This window comes from Bos mutus, chromosome 14 (genome assembly GCF_027580195.1).
Source record: "Bos mutus isolate GX-2022 chromosome 14, NWIPB_WYAK_1.1, whole genome shotgun sequence".
In the NCBI taxonomy this organism is placed as follows: domain Eukaryota; kingdom Metazoa; phylum Chordata; class Mammalia; order Artiodactyla; family Bovidae; genus Bos; species Bos mutus.
In genome coordinates, this window is record NC_091630.1 from 17501952 (window position 1) to 17520668 (window position 18717).

Sequence of the window (18717 nt, forward strand, 5' to 3'; positions counted from 1 at the left end):
GAACAGACAGGCAGGCAGGCTGCCTGTCAGGTTCAAGGGAATTCAGGTTTTGTTCAGAATAAACACAGGCATTAAAACTGCAGGCCTTGCTGAGGAGATGTGTGCTAGGAAACTGGCTCTTTGATGGTGATGGGAAAACTAATTTGTAGGGTTGCCCAACTTTCATGGGGTAAGGACTCCCACCATAGCTGATTTTAGGCTACCAATGATTTAGCAACCAGCTCACTAGATTCTTGAATATTTAGCAGTACTTTCTCACAAACAAGTATGAGCCACCTCATTGCTATTTGGAGGAGTTATGTTCTGAAGAGCATTTTGAGGAGATATACCTGTATGTGACAGGCAGCTTTTGTCTACAGAAGGGTTTTAAGTAGAATCATCACAGGGTCACAATTGCATTTTGGAAAGGTTCCTGTCCTGCAGTTGTGTAAACAGTCTAGAGGAGGCTGAGAATGCATGCGGTTGTATGGACACCACTGCATAACCCAGGAGTGAGAGATTACAGTAACTGAGCCAAGACAGAGTAGAAGTCAGAGACTGGTATAAATACCTAACAGACTGATCTTCCTGTGAATTACAGCTATAAATTCTGAGCAAAACACAAAACATCTACCTCTAAAGATGAACAGAGGCAGACAGATTTTGGAGGGGAATAGGATCTTTGAGCCAGTAAACTGCACAGTGGTTCACCCATTTGTCGTGGCTTTGGTTTGAGGTCACCTGCAGTTGCAGCCATGCAAGGGGGGCCCACTGTCTTTCTGGGCCAAGGTACCAGGCGAAAGAACTCAGGCAACCAAGGTCACTAGAGGGTGAAGAGAAAATCTTGGGAAAGGGAAATCGAGAGAATAGGGAAATACGTTTAAATGTGGCCCACCTATCTGCTTCCTGCTGAAGCACATATGCATGGGGCAGACTGAAAGCAGATTGTACCCAAGCCTTAAAGAACTGAATTTATCTGCACTGCCACTCACCCAGGTTTAAGAGTTTTTGTGCTGTGCCAAGTTGCATCAGTCATGTCCAATTCTGTGCAGCCCTATGGACTGCAGCCTGCCAGGCTCCTCTGTCGATGGGATTCTCCAGGCAATAATACTGGAATGGATTGTCATGCCCTCCTCCAGGGGATCTTCCGACCCAGGGATCAAACCTGTGTGTGTTACATCTAACCTGCATTAAACAGGCAGGCGGGTTCTTTACCACTAGTTTGATTCTAAACTAGTTAATTACCTATTGGAAATATTAACACTCTGGAAGAATTATGGGAGAATTCAGAGTCTTCACCACAGAGCATTTAATAGTGTCCACACTATGACCCAAAATTACTTGACAGGTCTCAAAAATCTTAAAAAAAAAAAAAGAATTACTCAATTTCAAGGGAGAGATGATTAACAGATGCCAACGTAAAGATGACTCAGAGGTTGAAATTATCATGCATATACTTTAAAGCCACTGTGGCAACAGAAAAGGGATTTTATTATAATTAATTCCTAAATTAATTTGATTTTTAACATTCTTTTTTAATTGAAGTAAGTAGTTGATTTATAATATATTCGTTTCAGGTATACAACAGTGATTCAAAATTTCTATAGATTAGACTTCATTTTAAGTTATTACAAAATATTGAATTGACTATATTTCCTATGCTGTACAATATGTCCTTGTTGCTTATTTATTTTATACACAGTAGTTTGTGTGTATAACCCCCTACTTCTATCAAGTCCTTTCCCCCTCCCCTTTCCCTACTGGTGATCACTAGTTCTCTATATCTGTTATTTGTCTTTTGGTTAATCAAAACAGGGCGATTCTAGATGGCCTGATTTAATCAGGTAAAAGCCCTAAAAGAGGTACGGGATCCTTTTATCAGGAGAGCGAGAGAGATAACATACATTCCTGCTGGCCTGAAAGAAGCAAATTACCATGTTATAGCTGCCTATGAAGAGGGCCATGGGGCAGGGAGGTGTGAGAAGCCACGGAGATGTGCAGGTGGCTGCCAGTGCTAGTCATTAAGTCAGAACCCTCCTCACATGCCTCCTCACAGACAGGCATGCATGCGTGCTAAGTCACTTCAGTCAAGTCTGATTCTATGCGACCCTATGGACCGTAGCCTGCCAGGGTCCTCTGTCCATGGGATTCTCCAGGCAAGAATACTGAAGTGGGTTGCCATGCCCTCCTCCAGGGGAATCTTCTGATCCAGGGATCAAACTTAGGTCTCTTACATCTCCTGCATTAGCAGGTGGGTTCTTTACCCATAGTGCCATCTAGGAAGCCCCCTCATATAGGCACCAGGGAATAAATTCTGCCAGCTACCCAAGTGAGCTTCGAAGAGGATTCTTCCCAAGTCAAGCCTCTAGATAAGATTGTAGCCCTTGTTGTGTAGCAGAAACCAACACGACATTGTAAAGCAATTATCCTCCAATTAAAAACAAATTAAAAAAAAAAAGAATTCAGCCCAGCTGACACCTCAGTTGAAGATGGATCAGTAGAAATCCATCCAATCAAAAGGTCTAATATATGAATAACTGTAATCAAAGAATTACAGGAGAGAATAGGACTCCCCCCGCCGTTAAGAAATCATCTCAGAAAATGTCCCAGACTTTGTGAAAGACAGAAATTTACAGACCCAGGAAGCTCAGAGAACTCCAAACAGGCATTCGAAAGAAATCCACACCCGGACACTAATACTTTCAAGTTCTTCTGGTTTCTGCCCACTTACTTGCTCCAAAGCACCCACCCACAAACACATCGTAGGCTTCTGTTATAGTAGCACCTCACATACACATACCATACTCTATATTATTACAGATTGCTGTTTAACAATTAGCCCACAACTTAAGTAAATAAAAAATTATTTCTCAGTTTTATTAGCCAAAAATTTCAGGAGTAGTTTACCTGGGTGATTCCAGCTCAGATTCTCTGACAAGTCAAGATTCTTGTAGTCAAGACATTAGCTGGAACCACAGTCATCACAAGAGCCTGCAGTTCTGTTCATTTTGTTTGAATTTTTTTTCCCCCCCTCTCTACTTCAGATTGCCCTAAGGAGACTGAGTGAAGCAATAACTGAAGAGACCACTGTATGGGCAATGGGGAGTTCATTGATAGCCCAAGGAAAGCGTTTTCTGTGGCTAGATAGGAATAGAAATCAGATTGAGTGGGTTGAAAAATGAATGGGAGGTGAGGAAGTAGGGAAAATGAGCATGATTTTTTTTAAATCCTGATTGAGTGTTAGCTCAAGAAAGCTGAAGGGTCAGGTGAGGGTTTTTGACTGTGTAGATCACAATAAACTGTGGAAAATTCTGAAAGAGATGGGAATACCAGACCACCTGATCTGCCTTTTGAGAAACCTGTATGCAGGTCAGGAAGCAACAGTGAGAACTGGACGTGGAACAACAGACTGGTCCAAAAAGGAAAGGAGTACATCAAGGCTGTATGTTGTCACCCTGCTTATTTAACTTCTCTGCAGAGTACATCATGAGAAACGCTGGGCTGGAGGAAGCACAAGCTGGAATCAAGGTTGCCGGGAGAAATATCAATAACCTCGGATATACAGATGACACCACCCTTATGGCAAAAAGTGAAGAGGAACTAAAAAGCCTCTTGATGAAAGTGAAAGAGGAGAGTGAAAAAGTTGGCTTAAAGCTCAACGTTCAGAAAACGAAGATCATGGCATCTGGTCCCATCACCTCATGGGAAATAGATGGGGGAACAGTGGAAACAGTGTCAGACTTTCTTTTTTTTTGGGCGCCCAAATCACTGCAGATGGTGACTGCAGCCATGAAATAAAAAGACGCTTACTCCTTGGAAGGAAAGTTATGACCAACCTAGATAGCATATTAAAAAGCAGAGACATTACTTTGCCAACAAAAGTCCGTCTAGTCAAGGCTATGGTTTTTCCATTGGTCATGTATGGATGTGAGAGTTGGACTATAAAGAAAGCTGAGTGCCGAAGAATTGATGTTTCTGAACTGTGGTGTTGGAGAAGACTCTTGAGAGTCCCTTGGACTGCAAGGAGATCCAACCAGTCCATCCTAAAGGAGATCAGGCCTCTGTGTTCATGGGAAGAACTGATGTTGAAGCTGAAACTCCAATACTTTGGCCACCTGATGCAAAGAGCTGACTCATTTGAAAAGACCCTGATGCTGGGAAAGATTGAGGGCAGGAGGAGAAGGGGACGACAGAGGATAGGATGGTTGGATGGCATCACTGACTCGATGGACATGTGTTTGGGTGAACTCCAGGAGTTGATGATGGACAGGGAGGCCTGGTGTACTGTGGTTCATGGTTCATGTCGCAAAGATTCAGACGTGATTGAGCGACTGAACTGAACTGAACTAGGCATGTTCATATATGAAAAGGAGTAAATAGCAGATAGGTTGATGATGCAGAAGACAGGAAGAGTGATTAATGGCATAAGGTCCCAGAAAAAAAGAAGAATGCATCCAGATTACAGGTGGAAGGGTGGACCCAGGATGGAATTATCAGTTATCCACTCTTTACAAACCACCCCAAAACTTCTATTTGAAAGTTTATTAGCTCATAAGTGTGTTGGTCAGAAATCTGGATGCACTTAGTTAAGAGGTTCTTCTCCTAGTCTCAGCTGGGCTCACTCATGAGGCTGCAGTCACCTGGTCGGCCAACTGGGGCCGAGTGGTCCATAATGGCCCTGCCCACACATTTGGTACTTGGCAGACCACTGGCCAGGGTTCTCTTCCATGTGATCCTTCCAGCAGTCTCGCCTAGACAGGAGAACGAGAGCAAAGACTGCAAAACCTATTGAGCCTAAGCTCAGAGCCCTTATAGAATCTGCTGCCCACATTCTACTAGGTGGAGCAAGTCACAAGGTGAGGCCAGATCCAGAGGATAAGAAGCAGAATCATAACCTCTTGATGTGAGTTGCTGAGAGAATTGGGGACCATTTTTAACTTAGCACAAAAGCCTCCTCCTGCTTTGAGACAGGAGAGAGAACTGAGGTTGACTATAAATGTTGAGGTGGTTGTAGTGGGTATTTGCTTAAAGTGAGAAGAGGGAAGGAAAGTAGAAGGCTTTTTTGAACATGACTTTCCACAATATCTAATCCTGTATCCTGCTCATAATTGGCATTTGATAAGTGTACACTGAGTAAATAAATGTTGAGATTTCTCATAACATCTGACATTTCTCAAGAACATAGATTTAAAAGCTTATTTTAACAATATGACCACGGTAAACAGTATGGGTCATATTGGATGCTTTTATGTATGTTGTACAGGCACACAAAAAGAGGTCCTCTGAGTTCAAAATACATGCTTTTGTATGCTGTCTGTGCAACTGGACTCGTAATCAAGAGTAGCCGCTCGTCTCCGCCACCTCTGCCCCCTTGGCCTCCCAGTGGCCTCTGATGGAAACTTACGAAACAGGGAGATGCTGCAGGAGGACCAGCAGTATACTTCAAAGGACACCAACTTACAGGTCCACATGCACGTCCGACTGTGCCTGCTTTTGTTTAACTCTGAAAAACTTGTATTATTTATCATAAGCTGAAAGCATGTTGTGCAATTACAAAATAGTACTGATTTAAAGTAGACATTATTTCAGGTTAAATTTGCCTTATATTTTCTCTTTCTCTAATCATGGAAATAGATTCCCGGAAACTACATTATCGCCCTTACTGTTGCGTAGCACACAGCTGTCCACAACGAGCAGTTCCGTTTGGGATGGAAGGACTGTGTGCCTTTGCTCCCCAGTGGCAGTAACAAGCTTCTTTTATTGTTGCTGACATTAAGATAGCTAAAATCAACAGTGAGGTAAACAGTTCTTAGGACCATCTGGCAAGGATTTCAATCCAAAATATTCTGTAAACACTAACTCCATTTGAGTACCCGGGACCTACTATCCAGTCACCATCAACTGCTTTTTTATTTTAGTTCTAAGCAGTCATTGAAACAGCAAAATAGTAAGACTTGTAGACTCTGTCTCTTCACCTTTCTCTCGTCAAATATTTTCGGTTTCCTGAGAGGTTCCAAGAAACTTATATTCTCTGAGGAAGGTTATAATGCCTTGTTGAAGTCACCAGTAAACGGGACCCTGGCAGTTTTGGTCATTAAATATCTAGTGGATAGAGATGTTTGGAATTTCTTCATTTTCTGTTGGTAAATACATTTACTCTATTTAAATGAGAGGAAGAAGTTTGGAGTCGAGTTTTTTTTTTCTTTTTCCTGTATATTTCAGTCACTATGTAGAAATGGTTGCATTGTGACCTTGTTAAGACTTGTGAAGTCTTCCACAAGAAAGTAGCAAAGACAGTTTGTGATAAGACACTTTATCCAGTCCCAGGACTGATTTCTAGAGTTTTGTACAAGCCTTCACAAAAGGGCACAACTGGGGATTGTTTCAACTGTGAAGCACCCAGAGGAGTGACTACTGGTGCTGCTAATGGTCTCGCCATCCCTTCTCTGGCAATAAATTTTCGATATTGAAATATAGCTTTGGAGAAAAATGTACTGAGGTTTCCTTAAGCTTTTTACAAGACACTCAAAGGCTTTTCACAAGCTAGTGCTCTGCAAATGTGAATTCTTGATGTCTAAACATAAAGGTCCTTGACTGAACTAATTTGAAATGTGAATTTTAATACAGAGTGCTTGGAGAAAGGGAATGCAGCTGGACCATTAAAGCATGGTATTTTGCCATTTGTAAGTAATGGGAAATACTGATTAAGAATGTTATAAAGATTTCAGCATTCAGAATGTGATTGCGGTTAATCATAACATATTACCACAAGCCTGTGTAACAAAAGCATTAACTCTGTTAAAGACAATGGCATACCTATTACACTGTGGCACTTTTTAATTATTTCCATGCTGAGCAGGATATTGAAGAGCTTATTATCTAAAGGTCAGAATAATGCCCAAGACATGGCCAAGCCCAATGAGTGTCAGATGCATGGAATGTTGGATGACTTCATAGTTATGAAATTATTTCATTTCTCATGATAATTCCTGACTTGCCAAGTTAGTGAATTTTAAGAACTCTGAGAGCAGATTTTTAAGATAAATGTGAAATAATCCATACTTTTGGAGTCAGGGACTTCCCTTCAGGCATTAGTTCATATTTGACTTGCTTGACTTACACTTGGGGATTAAATGAGTTAGGACAAGGTCTTAGATACCACATTCCCTTACTGGGAAAGAAAACCAACTTGCACAACTTTGGCTGGCTCATGTTTCTTGTTATACAGGCACTAAGAAGCAGCGGTTGCCATAAAATACTTTATTTAACCTTTACAAAAATGTTTTCTTAGTATGGCAAGGCAGTTTAGTTAAATGAAAATAAATAACTGTAAAAATTTTGGATGTCTTTTGTATCCCATCTGTTGACTTCTTTTTTTTCTAATTAAAAATTAGGCATAACAATTTTAATTGTCTAAATGGCCATGATGACTGAAAATAAGTTACAGATTGCATAGAACTACCTGATCTTTTCTTAGAACACATGTTGGCATGTCTTCTATTTTACATTCAACTAAATTTTGCTAAATGATGAATGAACATTTTAAAAGAAAATTTAAAAGAACAATTTTATTCAAATTTTTGTTAGATTTCCTCCATGGTTTATATTTGTATTTAGTCAAAATTGATTTTCAAACAAACAAGAACTGACAATCTGGCTCACAAGCTCAGAACATTTATCCAAGTCTGAATGACTATCAAACAGTGTCTCCAGCTTACCTTATTGGCTTCCATTTCTCAGCTTACCTAAAGTATTCTTTATTGTTTCGATCCAACTTACCCTTATCTCTTTCACTGAGGAGCTGGGTTCAACCATGAGCATGACAATCATTCACTATCATTCTGTCAAGAGTATGTCTACCCAGCACCAAAATCTTCTGACTATTAGTGTCACTCAATTAAGCAATTATTGTTTGTATTTATTTTATTTAATTATTTTTTTAAAGTGAATTATTTCCTATTTTATAGACAGACTACCCTTTTCTGTATAGACACACAAGCATACATGTAAAATTTCTCTGAATTTTTACTTTTCAGCCTCTTATGGTAGCATTAAGGATGAACAGCCTCAAAGACTATCACACAGTTCTGGACTTAAGGCAGCTATTAGTGTCACAGCTCCTGTTTTTCCAGTTGTATGTCGTTTAAATACAGGGAAGCCCATGCGCTTTAGAAACATGAAAACAACAGATATGTGTAATGTTGAAATGACCTTTTTAAAACAAGCCTATATATCATTTCATGCTTTTTTTTTTACTGTGTACATTTATATCTGATTTCACGATTAATATGTTCCCCGAAAGTTATACATAGCATTGTATTTTAACTAATGAGAAAATTTGCTCCTTAAATCTTTTTGAAAAAAAAAAAAAAATTGTGAAGTGAATTATTTTTCTCTAATTTAGATAATTTCTATTTAGGTAGCTTTTTAGCAAGGAATACTCATTAAGCATCATAGTTTTGTAGATAATATATAAAAGTGCCACTACTCTTCACCTGACTTTTTCTTTTTGTTTTTTTTTAATTTATTTTTCTCTCTAGTATGTAAATGTCAGTCATATGCTTTTTCCTTTGCTTTGCAGTATCTTTTCAAAGGTCTCATGGCTTATTTTTATGTCCTTTTTGCTATTTATTAATGATTATATCATATTATGGATTGCCCTTTGTTATACTATATTATTTGAGGAATGATGATTTTTATTCTCCAGCTGCAAGGCCAGATAATAAAGTCAACTCCTGTTCTACTTCCCATTTTCCAGCTGGCATTTCCTAATATCTCAAGTATACACAGGTAAAAGTTTCTACATCCTCCCATGCTTCTTTGTTATTGTGAATTGTCAAAAGTCATGCAGAGCTACAGTTTGCTTCATTCACGCAACTGTTTTTTTGTTTATTTTTTCCTGACTCTTCCTTCATCAGTGTTTGCCTTGTGATAACCATTCATAAAAATAAACAGTGGGGTGCTGCTAGAATCTGTTGTTTCCTGGTAGCTACTATTTCTGAATATATATAGAAAGACCAGCCAGATAGTGAACAGCATAATTTCAAACAGCCAAACGTCTATCAGTTACTATGTTTCATTGCCTTTAATGCTTCACACTCTGGTGTTTATTGATGACTGGTGCTGTGAAAATAAGTGGCAATTCCTGACCTAAGAGCTCACTGCCTCTTCAGCCTCCCTTTCTGTACCATCCTCTCTCAGGCAGGTCCTCTCCCTAACTCTCACCTCTCTTCATCCCCAAGAATCTGCACACATGGCTGCTTTGAGAGCAAGATCTGACGTGAAACAATGATTTTTGTTCCAGTTTGACTCTTTTCCTTTGCAGGATCAAAATCCCATGGGTTATTAGAAGAATGTAAGCCAATGAGTTCATAATATAAAGTTAACTTTCCACATTATATTGACAGTAAATTGTTTGCACAAAGATTTAAAGCTATCAGTCAGTTCAGTTTAGTTCAGTCTCTCAGTTGTGTCCAACTCTTTGCAACCCCATGAATCGCAGCACGCCAGGCCTCCCTGTCCATCACCAACTCCTGGAGTTCACTCAAACTCATGTCCATCGAGTCAGTGATGCCATCCAGCCATCTCATCCTCTGTCATCCCCTTCTCTTCCTGCCCCCAATCCCTCCCAGCATCAGAGTCTTTTCCAATGAGTCAACTCTTCACATGAGGTAGCCAAAGTATTGGAGTTTCAGCTTTAGCATCAGTCCTTCCAATGAACACTCAGGACTTATCTCCTTTAGGATGGACTGGTTGGATCTCCTTGCAGTCCAAGGGACTCTCAAGAGTCTTCTCCAATACCACAGTTCAAAAGCATCAATTCTTCAGCACTCAGCTTTCTTCACAGTCCAACTCTCACATCCATACATGACCAATGGAAAAACCATAGCTTTGACTAGACGGACTTTTGTTGGCAAAGTAATGTCTCTGCTTTTAAATATGCTGTCTAGGTTGGTCATAACTTTCCTTCCAAGGAGTAAGCGTCTTTTTATTTCATGGCTGCAGTCACCATCTGCAGTGATTTGGGAGCCCGAAAAAATAAAGTCTGACACTGTTTCCACCGTTTCCCCATCTATTTCCCATGAAGTGGTAGGACCGGATGCCATGATCTTCGTTTTCTGAATGTTGAGCTTTAAGCCAACTTTTCACTCTCCTCTTTCACTTTCATCAAGAGGCTTTTTAGTTCTTCTTCACTTTCTGCCATAAGGGTGGTGTCATCTGTATATCCGAGGTTATTGATATTTCTCCCAACAATCTTGATTCCAGCTTGTGCTTCTTCCAGCCCACCGTTTATCATGATGTACTCTGCATAGAAGTTAAATAAGCAGAGTGACAATATACAGCCTTGACGTACTCCTTTTCCTATTTGGAACCAGTCTGTTGTTCCATGTCCAGTTCTAACTGTTGCTTCCTGACCTGCATACAGATTTCTCAGGAGGCAGATCAGGTGATCTGGTATTCCCATCTCTTTCAGAATTTTCCACAGTTTATTGTGATCCACATAGTCAAAGGCTTTGGCGTAGTCAATAAAGCAGAAATAGATGTTTTTCTGGAACTCTCTTGCTTTTTCCATGATCCAGCAGATGTTGGCAATTTGATCTCTGGTTCCTCTGCCTTTATCTAAAACCAGCTTGAACATCAGGAAGTTCACAGTTCACGTATTGCTGAAGCCTGGCTTGGAGAATTTTGAGCATTACTTTGCTAGCGTGTGAGATGAGTGCAATTGTGAGGTAGTTTGAGTATTCTTTGGCATTGCCTTTCTTTGAGATTGAAATGAAAACTGACCTTTTCCAGTCCTGTGGCCACTGCTGAGTTTTCCAAATTTGCTGGCATATTGAGTGCAGCACTTTCATAGCATCATCTTTCAGGATTTGAAATAGCTCAACTGGAATTCCATCACCTCCACTAGCTTTGTTCGTAGTGATGCTTTCTAAGGCCCACTTGATTTCACATTCCAGGATGTCTGGCTCTAGGTCAGTGATCATACCATTGTGATTATCTGGGTCGTGAAGATCTTTTTTATACAGTTCTTCTGTGTTCTTGCCACCTCTTCTTAATATCTGCTGCTTCTGTTAGGTCCATACCATTTCTGTCCTTTATCGAGCCCATCTTTGCAAGAAATGATCCCTTGGTATATCTAATTTTCTTTAAGAGATCTCTAGTCTTCCCCATTCTGTTGTCTTCATCTGTTTCTTTGCATTGATCACTGAGGAAGGCTTTATTATATCTCCGTGCTATTCTTTGTAACTCTGCATTCAGATGCTTATATCTTTCCTTTTCTCCTTTGCTTTTCGCTTCTCTTTTCACAGCTATTTGTAAGGCCTCCTCAGACAGCCATTTTGCTTTTTTGCATTTCTTTTTCATGGAGATGGTCTTGATCCCTGTCTCTGTACAATGTCACAAACCTCCGTCCATAGTTCATCAGGCACTCTATCTATCAGATCCAGTCCCTTAAATCTATTTCTCACTTCCACTGTATACTCATAAGGGATTTGACTTAGGTCATACCTGAATGGTCTAATGGTTTTCCCTACTTAAAGCTATAGTATGCTACTTTTATGACTTGTTTGTAATGCAGTCAGTGTGGTTTTTTAAGACATGAATTTTGTACAGGAAAAACCAATCCAAGTTAAGCTGTCACCTGCTTTTGTTTATGAGAAATAACAAAAATGTCTTTTATTCTATTCCAGTATCTTTTTTCATGTTATTTCCTTGGATAAGTAAAATATGTCAATCTCTGGTCACTTGTTTAACTTCTCCATGCATAATAAGGCTTCCCAGGTGGCGCTAGCAGTAAAGAACCCCCCTGCCAATGCAAGAGACATGAGTCAAGAGTTTGATCCCTGGGTCGGGAAGGTCCCCTGGGGGAGGGTGTGGCAACCCACTCCTGTATTCTTGCCTGGAGAATCCCATTGACAGAGGAGCCTGATGGGCTACAGTCCATGGGGTCGCAAAGAGTCAGACACGACTGAAGCAACTTAGGACACACGCAAGCATAATAACTCTGCTGCTGCTGCTGCTAAGTTGCTTCTAGAGTCCTACAATTTTTTCTTCCTCTCATAAATTTTACACTATACTTTTTCTTGTTAAATCTCTCTCCCACTATACTGTGAGAATTTTAGTGTGCATCTCATTTGTCTCTCTCTCCACCATGTGGGCTTCCCTGATGGCTCAATGGTAAAGAATCCGCCTGCCAATGCAGGAGACATGGGTTCAGTCCCTGAGTCAGGAAGATTCCCTGGAGAAGGAAATGGCAAGTCCCTCCAGTACTCTTACCTTGGAATTCGCATGACCAGAGGAGCCTAGCGGGCTACAGTCCATGGGGTCGCAAAAGAGGCAGACACGACTTAGCGACTAAACCACCACCACCATGTATAGTACAGTTAGTTGGCTTATGGTGAGCATTTAGTAGATATGAATCCTGAAAATATTTGCTAAATTGAGGGGAAAAACCTTTTGCTTTAGGGGGGAAAAAACCCTCAAATAATTTCATTAAATTGCCGAGGAATCATATGAGTAAGTAATACAGCAAGCCAGACCTTGTGTGAAGAGCAGAGATGGAGGCCTCAGAAATGAACTGAGTCTCAGTCACCCTTTCAGCAAAATGCCAACAGAGCAAATAGTAAATCTGTGACACTGACCAGGACAGGTGGGGAGACTTCATGCAGGAAGCTGAATTTGAGTTTTTAAAATAGAAATGTCTAATTTCGTTTTACTTGAAGGCTCTGTATGCTTTCTGTTGAACTTTTTTGATTTTAATAACATTAATTTTTATCTGATTGCAAAGTAATACATATTATAGTGTGAAATTTGGAAATTACATAAAAGCACACAAAACACATGCATAAAAAGTAAAGTTAAAGCTCACATCCCCAAGATAACCACTGTTAGCATTCTGGTATATTTTCTAGCCATTTTTCTCCCTTTAGGAATAGACATGTATACTTTTTGTTCATTTTATAAAAATGAGGTATATATTGCACATATCTTTTTGTAATGCGAATTTTTCTGGTTAATCTTTGGCTGAGTAAAATTGTTCATTTTTTTCATGCTGCGATTTTTTTTTCAATAGTTTCAGAGGATTCTATAGTATAAGCATGATTAAGAAGAGAGATTCTTAGTAAGCACACTTCAGTTCAAATCTTAAACCTTGCCCTCTTGAGCACTGTGGCCTCTCTGTAGCTCAGCTTGCTTTTTCATTCATAAAATAGAAGTATCTCCCACCAAAGATTATTTTAAGGAATAAATAAGAGCATGTATAAAAAGCACTTAGCCCACTGCTTGACACATGAAAGTGAAAGAAAAAGTGAGTGTTGGTCGCTCAGTCATCACTCTGACTCTTTGCAACCCCATGGATTGTAGCCCGCCAGGCTTCTCTGTCCATGGAATTCTCCAGGCAAGAATACTGGAGTGAGTCACCATTCCCTTCTCTAGAGGCCCTTCTGACCCAGGGTTCGAACCCAGGTCTCCTGCATTGCAGGCAGATTCTTTACCGTTTGAGCCACCAGGAAAGCCCAAAGTATATGTCTAATAACTGATAGCTATTATTGTTTTTGCTATATTTTATTTGACTAATGACCTAGTAATGCCATATTTTCATTATTAAAACAGTGCTGGAATAAACATACATCTAGGTAGATCTTTGCACATGTCTATAATTATTATATCAAGATAAATTCCTGTTTAGAATTGAGGAGTCCAGTGAGTATCTGAAGCTTAGATTTTTGATAGAAAGATTACTCTCCAGGTACAATTTTCATTCTAACCATTTTTTGAGTGTGCCAGGTTTCCCTTCTCCTGTAAGAGGTTGCTTTACGCAATTGCACAGAATTTGTAGCTTTCATGTAACGCAAACAGTCTTGAGAGAAAACCTACGTGTAAGCTATCATCTTTTGTGTCATTGATACTTGTGTGATGACAGTGACCATTATATCACCCCCTGAAAGGTTGATTTGGAAATCTTTTTTTTTCTCCTCTTTCTTCCAAAATATACTGCATCAAAGAATCCAAGTTGTCCACTAGAAAATAATTCAAATTGATTTATTTCTACTTTATCATTCTTTTAGGTTGTGCTCTATAAATATAAAAAGGAGATATAGAGTCCTAAGAGTTCTAATATTGAATCAGAGTGACACCAAGGATTAGCAATTATCTAGATATTTTCTAGCATTATTTCAGATACTCTGAACATCCTGAAATTCAATGGCCTTAAAAAAGCAATAATGAGCAACATATTTCATTTTGTTTTCATGTTAGTTTATTGATGTGAAGTGTACTGTCAGTTCCACTTGTGCATTCTAAACAAGCAATCTAGCTTTGATCTATTTAATTTGATCTGTAGCTTTTTATATGTTATTTTGGATAGACAAGAATTTGTTCATATTTTAACTTAATTTTCATTTGCATGTTTACCTAGTACATATCATTTAGGGTCTACTTTATGCTTTAGTATCATGTTGCAGTGTCTGAATTATAGATTTTACGGATTTCATTGATGTGTAGCTTAATCTAGTATTGTTATCCACGTAAAGCAAATCTGTATTGAAAGGTCACTCAAAATAGAAATTGTTTCTGAATATTTTGATTTCATTCTCATTTTATGATATTTTATGCCCAAATATCACCACTAAAATGTTTTGATATCTGCTTTGGGTTATTTTGGTTATTTTTCAAAAATCCTGATTTTTTATTCAACAGTTATTTCATTCAGTGCCTACTGTGCACTAGGCTCTTAGGATATAGATATGAGTTTAGAAGTTTAAAAAACAAATATGATGCTTAAGCTTTTGTATATATTAATATATATTATATACTATATATTTACTACAAGCATATATTCAGTAGTTTCTTTCACTTGCATTTCACATAACTTTCAGAACTAAAATTTCTGTCAAGAATAAAATACATTGGAGGAATATGTTTACATTATTTAGATTTTCAGTTTCTTTTTGGAACATTGCATATTACTGTACAATAAATTACTATAAAGTACAAAAAATATGCAAATGACTCTGAAGACAAATTTTCAATTTCTGATTAGGTACAAAGCATCTTGATAACAATTTTTAAATGAATAGTGAAATAAAGGTCAAAGAAAAGTATCTAGTACTTTCATTTATATTTCAGATATCATTTAAATTTTTTTCTTAACACCCCCCGCTTCCTCTTCCTTGGTGTACCCTGTTATCCTAGATTTCATTTTGTTTTTCTTTCCTCTGTAATCTGTCGAGTCAGGAATTCTCCCTTTGGATGTGACTGTGGGTGGTCCTGAGAGCTGATCCCCAAGCCCCTGATCAGTAATTCAGTTTTAAGTTTTATTTTTTATTGAAAAAAATGAGTGGAAAGTTCTGTGCTCCCATTTGGAGTCTTCAGTGGAATTTGATCTTGCTGCCAATGTGGCCCTGGAGTAGGGCAGTCTGCTAGAAAAAAATGTCAGTGTAGCCCCTTGGGGCCTTCCATTGAGTGTGGCTACTGTACAACCTGCCTTATACTTCATTTCATTTCCCACTGAAAAGTTCAAACAAGAGTGGTTCTTATTTGACTGTTTTCCCCCCCAGTGGAAAAAATTAGACACTAGCTAAGTAGGCCACAGAGAGTGAAAAAGCTGAATGGAAAAGAAAGATGGTGAAGGAAGTGAATCTGAAAGGGAAACTTAATGGAAACAAGGGGAAAGAAAATTTCCAAATTGTTAAGAGAACGTTAAAGACACCGTGGGCTCTAGACAGAATGGATAGTGATATTTTGTTAAGGCCAATACTTCCTCTCTCCTGTTTCTGGCCCACATTGCTCTCATTCTATTGCAGTTGTCCAGACCCCTCCACACTCAGCTCTCACCATCCTTTCAACACATCGCTTATCTGTACACAAGGCTAATTCCTGAATAAAGCACAAATTCCATAGCTCAGCAAATCATCAGGGCTGGCCACCATCTAGATCTGCTTCTCAGACCTTATCCTCACTCTTTTTTTGACATATTTCTTCTTCTCCAGCCAATTGAGACTATGAACTTTGCCCCAAGCAAACCTTCTGACTTCACCTCTCAGATTGTCCTCCTTGGCCAGTGACTGTCATCTTTACCAATTGAAGTCCTACCCAAACTCTCAGGCCCAAATGCTTTAGGAAGCTCTCATAATCACAGCAACCTGAACAAGCCCTCTCTCTTCCAGACTCCTGTATCAGCGTGTACCTCTCTTAATGCCTCTTGTGGGTTAGTTATACAGGCCTTAGTTTTCCTGTAAGATCTTAAGCTCCTTGTGGAATAAAGACCAAAGCTGTTTTTTATGCCCTCCATAGTCTTTCACATATTGCCTTCCTTATAGTATCTGACAAATAAAAATGCATTGGATGAATAATAGAAACAAGTCTCATTAGGATTAGGCAATCTAATACAAATTTCACATTTTTATGCCTGATTTTATAGTTTCTTTGATATAGAAATAAAAATAGACATATGGGTATTTGTTATTAAATGGAGACTTCTCAGTACCTATAACAGTGAAATTTAGTGAGTCAGTCCAACAGGTACAGGATTTTCCACCCTCATTTGATGTCCAGGGATACCTGAGCACCCTGCCTACCCAGGGGAAGTACTGGGCACTGTACTGAAGTACTGGGGTTCTACAGCTGAAGTACTGCTAGGCCTCCTGAATTCCTTTTTGTAGATTTTTCTCTCCAAGGAATGTCATTCTTTTCCTATTAACTTATATATACATGTAGTTGTCAATGATATTTAAATGCTTTTTAACTGCAGGCCAGACATTACAAATATTCTGTTGGTCATACAGGTGGGGAGAAACATCATGTTTTTCTCCCACCTAACTTTTCTGTGTGCACTAACTCCAAACATATCTGAATTTTCATAATTCAAAGACAATATATATGATATATGTGCCAACGTTTTGAGAACAAATAGCTGCCAAGCAAAACCTGACAGCATATTCCTTGGTGACATTCATCATTAAACGCTGTGCACACAGAGTGAACAGCTACCTAAGATTGAGCTCGTATGCAAATGTGAACACTCCTTCATTAAAATTACGCTGTGTACATTAAAACTTTCTTTAGAGGCTATGGAATTTTCAAGAAAAATACAGCTGAGCTTGACCTTAAGTACCTTGCCTCATTAGTTTTTGTCATTTCCAGCTACTAGTCTCTCCAAAGAAAACAACTTTCTTTGTTTCTTTTAGTTTTGTGTGTACCCTGAGCTGTATTCCCAGTTGCTGCTACAAAAACTGAAGTGGTTCCAAACACCACTATTGTTTTTCTTTTTTTTTTCCCTGTAACTAATATTTAAACATCAAAGATACTCTGGTACTTTTATGTTGAAGACTGTATATAAAACCAAATTTTCCCTAAAGGTATTTTATTTGCCGTCCAGATTTTTTTTTTTTTTTTTTAATTTTTTTTTGCTGTTAGACTTCTTTTTTAGAAATCATCTGACTGGTAGCCTTTTGATTTCACAAGATCACTGGCAGTTGTATGGAAGAAGAACTGAGTGGGGCCATATTAAAAGCAGGGAGATGAGTTACCAGATTTTTAAAAATATTTTAAGATATTTAAAAACAAAACAAAAAATCTCTCTCTGAATTTTCCACCAAATGTTACATTATGATGAACAATGACCTTGGGAAATTTTCAAGTTTAAGCACTTTATAAGGGTTCCTCTTAATGTTTAAACTAAAAAATAATGTTGCTATCAAAAGACTTTTATTATTATGGCAATTCTCATGAAGTCCTTAATGTATTTAAGAGCCCATTATGATAGCTCTTATATAATGGTTTCAAAGTTTTATTTATTCTGTTAGTTGGAAAATGTTTCATGTGATTAACCTTTGGTTAGCTCTTTTAAAAATTATATATGATATGAAGGGAAATATTGTTTATATATTATCTAAACCTTTTTCCTAAAATGTCAGTTTTATTTCTGTATGGCATCATTGACTCACTGGACATAAGTCTGAGCAAACTCTGGGAGATAGCGAAGGACAGGGAAGCCTGCCATGCTGCAGTCCATGGGGTCGCAAAGCGTCGGACACGACTTAGTGACTGAACAACAAGAACATTATTTATTTTCATTTAAACATGTATCCTAAAGAAACAGTCATTGTTGTTTTGGAATGCCTTTTCAGTTAGTGGACTTAAGTTTGGAATACTTAATTGCAGTTAATAGGTAGCAGTAGAAATAGAAAGTATTTGATGTCCATGAAAGAAATCTAAGTATTACTAAAAGTGGCAATACTATGTGAATAAACGTGAATGTGGATCAGGGACTCAACTGGTAAAAATTACAATAAATACATACTAAGAAAAAGAATAGAACAGACATTCAAAATGTTAAAGGTATTTCTAATATGATATATGTGATCTCATAAGGAGAATGAATATATTAAATGAATTGCATTCTCAGATTGCTATTTTGTTCTTTATCAAAAGGAAAAATAAAGAATGGCAATTTAGGGTCAAAAATAATGATACAAACCAAATTTAGCTTTAATTACTGTCTAGCCAGAGGAAGGAATAAGCTATCAGCCAAGACCATGATTCTTTGATCTCACATTTCAGCCTTCTTGTCCTCCAGATGAATGAAACAGTCTTTCCTCAAATGTTCAACAGGCCCTTTTACCATTTGATAGGACAGTTATTTTTAAGAAGGTTTAAAATGTGATCTGGAAAACCGCATTGACTCTATGTGGCATATTTGCTATTCTTAGCCTGGTTGAATAAGCTGGAAGTGGATGA

General features: G+C 38.4%; 1 protein-coding gene across 8 annotated transcripts in view; it reads left to right on the forward strand.

Moving 5' to 3' along the window:
* VPS13B (vacuolar protein sorting 13 homolog B) overlaps positions 1 to 18717 on the forward strand; it is an 805186-nt gene that overhangs the window by 719786 nt on the left and 66683 nt on the right. The gene's annotated exons all lie outside the window — the stretch shown is intronic.